Genomic DNA, 6,748 nt, shown 5'->3' with positions numbered 1-6,748 from the left:
CCTGTCCCTCTGTTTCTGCCACATGGGTGATCAGTGAGGAGTCTGCTCTCTGCAAGGTCAGGAAGAGGCTTCAGGACCCGAATCTACCTTCACTTTGACTTTGGATTTCTCAGCCCCCAGAACTGTGAGAAATAAATGTCTGTTGTTTCAGCCACTTGGTCTGTGGTATTATTTTATGACAGCCAAGCTGACTAAGACTCCCTGGCTGTGGAGGGGCTATGTTGTCCCACCCTTGGTGAGCCAGGAACCTGTGTGCTTAGCTCAACTCCCCGCCAGCCACATCCTCTGGTGACCTGAAGCCCCAACACTGCTTTCTCCTTCCATGACCAACTCCCAGGAGATCATGCTGCAAGGATTTGTTCTGGGGGGAACAGAGGAAGAAGAGCAAACAAAACAAAAAACTGCTAAATGTTTTGTTGTGAGTGGAGGGAATGGAACTGACAAACATTAAATTTTGTCCCAACACAACTGCCAAAATAATATATATTCATTATGGAAAGCCAAGCAACACAGAAGGATAGAAAATAGAACATAAAGTTGTTCTTGCCACTTTATTATTTCACTTATTGCTCCCTACTCACCACAGTTCTCCAGCATGAATGGGCTGACATTACATTCCCAGATGGCTTCCAGACTGTGTGCACACACCCCCCCACACACACTCAAAGGGAAGTATGCATAGAAATATAAGCTTTTAAAAATGACAAAAATGCTATTTAGCAACTTGCTTTATTTGATTTAGAACTGTATCATGAGGATATATCTCCATATTCATATGGATTTCTCCTATTCTCTCACAACTGCTCAGAATCCTATATTATGAATGCTCCGTGATTTATTTGATAACTTCTCTTTTGATAGATATTAAAATTACAAAGTTTTTCTTTATTACAAATAATGTTTTTTGAACATTTTTATTCATATATTTGTGTAATTTGTATGTTTGTTTAATTGTTTGAACATTTGTCTTACCTCCAACTGGCAAAACAAAATACCACAGACTGGGGGCTTAAACAGCAGACGCTGACTTCTCACAGTTCTGGAGGCTGGAAGTGTGGAATCAGGGTGCCAGAGTAGTTAAGTTCTAGTGGGAACACTTCCTGGCTTGAGGACAGTTGCCTTCTCACTGTGTCCTCGTGTGGCAGAGAGCATGTGAGCTCTGGGACCTCTTCTCTTACAAGGACACTAATCCCAATACGAGGTCTTAACCTCCTGACTTCACTTAACCCTAACTACGCCCAAAGGCCCCACCTTCAAATACCAGCATGAGGTCTTCAACATGAATTTGGGGTGGGGAGAGGTTCGGGCAATAACAGTATTTGGCATGCGTGTTTAGTTTCTCGGTCGTGTTTGACTCTTTGCTACCCCATAGACTATCTAGCGCACCAGACTCCTCAGTTCATAGAATTTTCCAGGCAAGAATACTGGCGTGGGAGTTTATTTCTACAAATATGAAATTACCCTATCAAAGGATTTAAACTTTTTTGAATATTTATTTGATTAGTTTATTTAATATTTTTGGCTGTGTTGGGTCTTCATTGCTGCGTGTGGACTTTCTAGTTGCGAGGAAAGGGGGCTGCCCTCCAGCTGTAGTGCTCAGCCTTCCCCCTGAGGTGGCTTCTCTTGCTGCAGAGCTGGGGCTCTAGAGTCCAACTCAGTAGTTGTGGAGCATAGACTTAGTTTCTCCGTGACATGTGGGATCTTCCCAGAGTAGGGGTCCACGCCCCCTGCACTGCAGGCAGACTCTCAACCACTGGACCACCAGGGAACACCCACATTTAAACTTTTTTGTTGTTTTTGTACAGTCACTCTGTCATGTTCAACTTTTTGTGATGTGATGGACTGCAGCATGCCAGGCTTCCCTGTACTTCACTGTCTCCTGGGGTTTTACTGATCTCCAAAAACTTTATGATACTTTATATTTCTGTAAACGTGTGTGGAGGAAAGGTTTATAATTTCATTTTAAGTGGCATTTTCTTGACTATTAGTGAGGCCAAGCATATATTTCCGTGTTATTAGTCATTTGTTATTTCCCCATTTTGTTCAGTCTTTAAGTCTTGTCTGATTTTGTGACCCCCAAGGACTGCTGCATACCAGGTCTCCCTGTCCTTCACCATTTCCCAGAGTTTGCTCAGACTCATGTCCATTGAGTTGATGATGCCATGTAATTATTTCATCCTCTGTTGCCTGCTTCTCCTCCTGCCTTCAATCTTTCCCAGAATCCAGGTCTTTTCCAATGAGTCAGTTCTTTGCAACAGGTAGCCAAAGTTTTGGAGCTTCAACTTTACCATCAGTCTTTCCAATGAATATTCAGGGATGATTTTTCTTTAGGATTGACTGGTTTGATCTCCTTGCTGTTCAAGGGACTCTCAAGAAGTCTTCTCCATAACCACAGTTTGAAAGCACCAATTCTTCGGTGCTCAGCCTTCTTTAAGGTTCAACTTTCACATCCATACACAACTACTGGAAAAACCATGGCTTTGACTGTATAGACTTTTGCTGGCAAAGTGATGTCTCTGCTCTTTAATATGCTGTCTAGGTTTGTCATAGCTTTTCTTTAAAGGAACAAGTATCTTTTAATTTCATGGCTGCAGTCATTGTCCAAAATGATTTTGGAGTCCTAGAAAATAAAATCTGCCACCGTTTCCATTTTTTCCCTATTTGCCATGAAGTGATGGGACTAAATGCCATGATCTTAGTTTTTTTCAGTGTTGAGTTTTAAGCCAACTTTTTCACTCTTCTCTTTCACCTTATTATGAAGCTCTTTAGTTCCACTTCACTTTCTGCCATTGGGTGGTATTATCTGCACATCTGAGGTTGTTGATATTTCTCCTGGAAATCTTGATTCTAGCTTGTGATTCATCCAACCCAGTATTTTACACGATGTACGCTCCATAAAAGTTAAATAAGCAGGGTAACAATATACAGCCTTGTTGTACTCTTTTCCTGATTTTGAACCAGTCCATTATTCCATGTCCAGTTCTAACTGTTGCTTCTTGACCTGTATACAGGTTTCTCAGAAGGCAGGTAAGCTAGTATGGTATTTCCATCTCCGAAAGAATCTTCCACAGTTTGCTGTGATCCACACAGTCAAGGGCTTTAGCACAGTCAATGAAACAGAAGTTTTTCTGGAATTATCTTGTTTTTCTATGATCCAATAGATGTTGATACTTTGATATCTGGTTTCTCTGCCTTTTCTAAACCCAGCTTATACATCTGGATGTTCTTGGTTCACATATTGTTGAAGCCTGGTTTGAAGAATTTTGAAAATTAACTTGCTAGCATGTGAATGTGAGTAATTGTATCATGAATTGTCCATTTATACAATGTCAAAGTCTTAGTAGGGTGTTTAACATTTGTATGGGTCTACTGGGCTTTATCGGAGAAGGCAATGGCAAGCCACTCCAGTAATCTTGCCTAGAAAATCATATGGACAGGGGAGCCTGGTGGGCTGCAGTCCATGGGGTGGCTACTAGTCAGACACGACTGAGCGACTTCACTTTCACTTTTCACTTTCACACATTGGAGAAGGAAATGGCAACCCACTCCAGTGTTCTTGCCTGGAGAATCCCAGGGACGGCGGAGCCTGGTTGGCTGCCGTCTATGGGGTCGCACAGAGTCGGACACGACTGAAGCGACTTAGCAGCAGCAGCAGCAGCATTGGGCTTTATATTTTAATCCCAATATTAATCCCCGATACCTCTCAACGTTTTTTCTCCTTATGTGAATTTTGACTTTTTAGTGTGTTATTTTTTTCTTTAAAAAATAAAAAGAAAAATTTAGGTGGACTTGATGACAGTCCTTTCCTCCATGTCTTTGGAATTGTGTTATTATGTGTCAGCATCACCTTGCCTGAGTTTCAGGAATATTCACATACATTTTACCCAGTTGCTTTGATTTCTTTTAGGTTTAGATCTTTAGTCCAACTGGAATTGGAAGTAGATCTCTAATTAATTTTCAAAGGTATAAACATTTTCTCTAAAATCATTCATTGGGGAGCCTTCTTCCCTGGTGGCTCAGATGGTGAAGAAACTGCCTGCAGTGTGGGAGACCTGGGTTCGATCCCTGAGTTGGGAGGATCCCCTCAAGAAGTAAATGGCAACCCACTCCTGTAGTCTTGCCTGGGGAATTTCATGGACAGAGGAGCCGGTGGGCTATGCTGCTGCTAAGTCACTTCAGTCGTGTCCGATTCTGTGTGACCCCATAGACGGAAGCCCACCAGGCTCCCCTGTCCCTGGGATTCTCCAGGCAAGAACACTGGAGTGGGTTGCCATTTCCTTCTCCAATGTGTGAAAGTGAAAATTGAAAGTGAAGCCGTTCAGTCGTGTCCGACCCTTAGCGACCCCACGGACTGCAGCCCACCAGGCTCCTCCATCCATGGGATTTTCTAGGCAAGAGTACTGGAGTGGCTTGCCATTGCCTTCTCCGCTAGTGCGTTATAGTCGATGATATTGCAAAGAGTTGGACATGGCTGAGCGGCTAAACACTTTCATTCTTCCACTGTCTGGAAATGGCATCACCATCACATGCTATATTCCCATGCGCACATCTGTTTCCAAAATTCTATTTTTTCCATTAATTATTTCCTGTGGCTACATTGGTCCTAGGTAGCTTTAACTATTTTAGATTTATGTAGTGTATTTTTATATCATTTATATCACTACTCAATTGCTTTCCAAATGTTCTTGGCTGCTGTCATGCATTTTCTTTTTTAGATTCCAAGTTCTAAAATTTCTGCTTCCCAAAATAATCATTTAAATTTTCAAGTGAATTGCATTGACTTTACCTTATAATTAGGAGAGAACTGATATTTTAACATGATTAAATACTCATATCCATGAATACAATATATATTTTAAGTCTTCTTTTATGCCTCAGCAAAGGTCTATAGTTTCTGTTTTCATACTGTTCTTGCATATTTAAGTTTACATCCAGTTATTTTGTAGTTTTAATTGCTATTTTAAATGGGATTATTTTCCATTAAATTGTTTAATTAATGATTGATGTTATATAGGGTTAATGACATTTACTTATGGACTGAATTTTCTTATTTTATTAATTTTGTTAATAATTGCTTTCCTTCAATTGTTTGGGGTCAGCAAACTTCCTCTCTGAAGGGACAGATAGGAAATATTTTTGGCTTTGCAGGAGCCCTGTTGCCCCTAATTGACTCTGCAACTGCAGTGTGAAAGCAGCCCTAGGCAATAAATGTGACCATGTTCCAATAAAGCTTTATTTACAATCTAGCCAGGAGGCTAGATTTAACTCTTGGGCATGGAACAGGGTTTGCTGACTATATTCTATGGATGCAAATATATTGCATATGAATAATAAGTTTTTCCTTGTCTCCAAAACAGTAGATTTCAAAAGAGTATTGAATAACAGAAGTGATAAAGTCACTTGTTCTTTATTTGGAATTTGGTATTGTGTTGGTATTTCACCATTAAGGTCAATGCTTCTTATTCTTTTGAAATTTATGGTAGATATTTTTACCTATTTAAAGGAGTTTTCACTTTTTCTTAGGTTACTAAGAAATTTTAGTAGCATTGTGAACTCTCTTAATATTCACATTTTCCCTATTATTCTCTTCATGAATATAAATGAAATATCGTATATAAACTGTCCTTGAATTAATGGAATAAATAATTCCATTTCCTGTATTTCATTAAGGATTTCTATATCTACATTCATAAATGAAATTACAGTTCTCTTTCTGTAATATTTCTTTGATTTTTAAAATACTGTTCTAACTTTTGTAGAATGAATTGGGAAACTTCCCATCTTTTTTAATATTTTGAAATACTTTAATTGGTATGAAAATTGACTATTTTTTTTCAGGTTTGCTAGAATGTCCAGAAATCATTTGAGTCTAGTACACTCTTCAGTGAAGGGCTGTGCCACTTCCATTTTGTCTGTTATTTACTGATCTTTGTGAAACAGAGCCTCTCTGTCCTGGCCGCTAATGGCTGTGTGCTGTGTGGGGTCCATCCATTTAGACCTGTCCTCATGGAAACTTCAGTCGAGTGGACGTGAGAGCAGAGGAAACTCGTCATGGGTTAGCATGTGCTCCCATTCCTGCCTGGTTCCAGAATGGCTAAATCATACAATAGAGAAAGATAGAGGGGAAGCAGAAAAGGCAGAAGAGGCAAGCTCCTTAGAAAATAACTGGAAAGGAGAAATGCCGAGCTACTCTGGAGTAGAATAGAGGGCAGGTCCCCTCCAACTTCTACTTCCACCCAGAGGGAGCAGGGCTCGTTCAAGGGAAGAAGAGATTCTGCATTTTGGAGAACTAGTGGGGCCTTTAGGCTCCTGGGAACCTTGGACTCCCCTGCCGAGCTGACAGGTCATCGTTGCTGGGCCACAGCAGCTTCAGTCCCAGGTGTCGGGGATCCTGGGCTGTAATCCTGGCTGAGTCCCCGCCACACCCTTGGACTCCGGGATGCAGCCTTTCCTGGGGGTGGGGTAGGAAGTACGCAGAGCCCCCTCGCAGCCTGCCTTCCCTTCTCATGCTGGTGTGGGGGGCAGGCACCTAGGGAGTCCTCCCCTAAGCCCTGGCTGGCAGCACCTCCTCCATAAGACCACCTGAGAGGCCAGGGCGGCCTGCTGTGTGCGAGGGGAGCCACTGGCGGAGGACAGAATGGTTGGCCAGAGGCTCTGTCTGTCCTGCTGCTGACCCGCATGTGTGAGGGGTTTGGATGGGATAGCTCTGCGCTCGGGCTTGTTTTACTCCAGGGATGGAGTAAAATAT

Source organism: Moschus berezovskii, chromosome 24 (assembly GCF_049115385.1).
Source record: "Moschus berezovskii isolate FMDL1 chromosome 24, NW_MosBer_1.0, whole genome shotgun sequence".
In the NCBI taxonomy this organism is placed as follows: Eukaryota; Metazoa; Chordata; class Mammalia; order Artiodactyla; family Moschidae; genus Moschus; species Moschus berezovskii.
The sequence above is the reverse complement of the archived record's forward strand: the minus strand, read 5'-3'. Positions refer to the sequence as shown.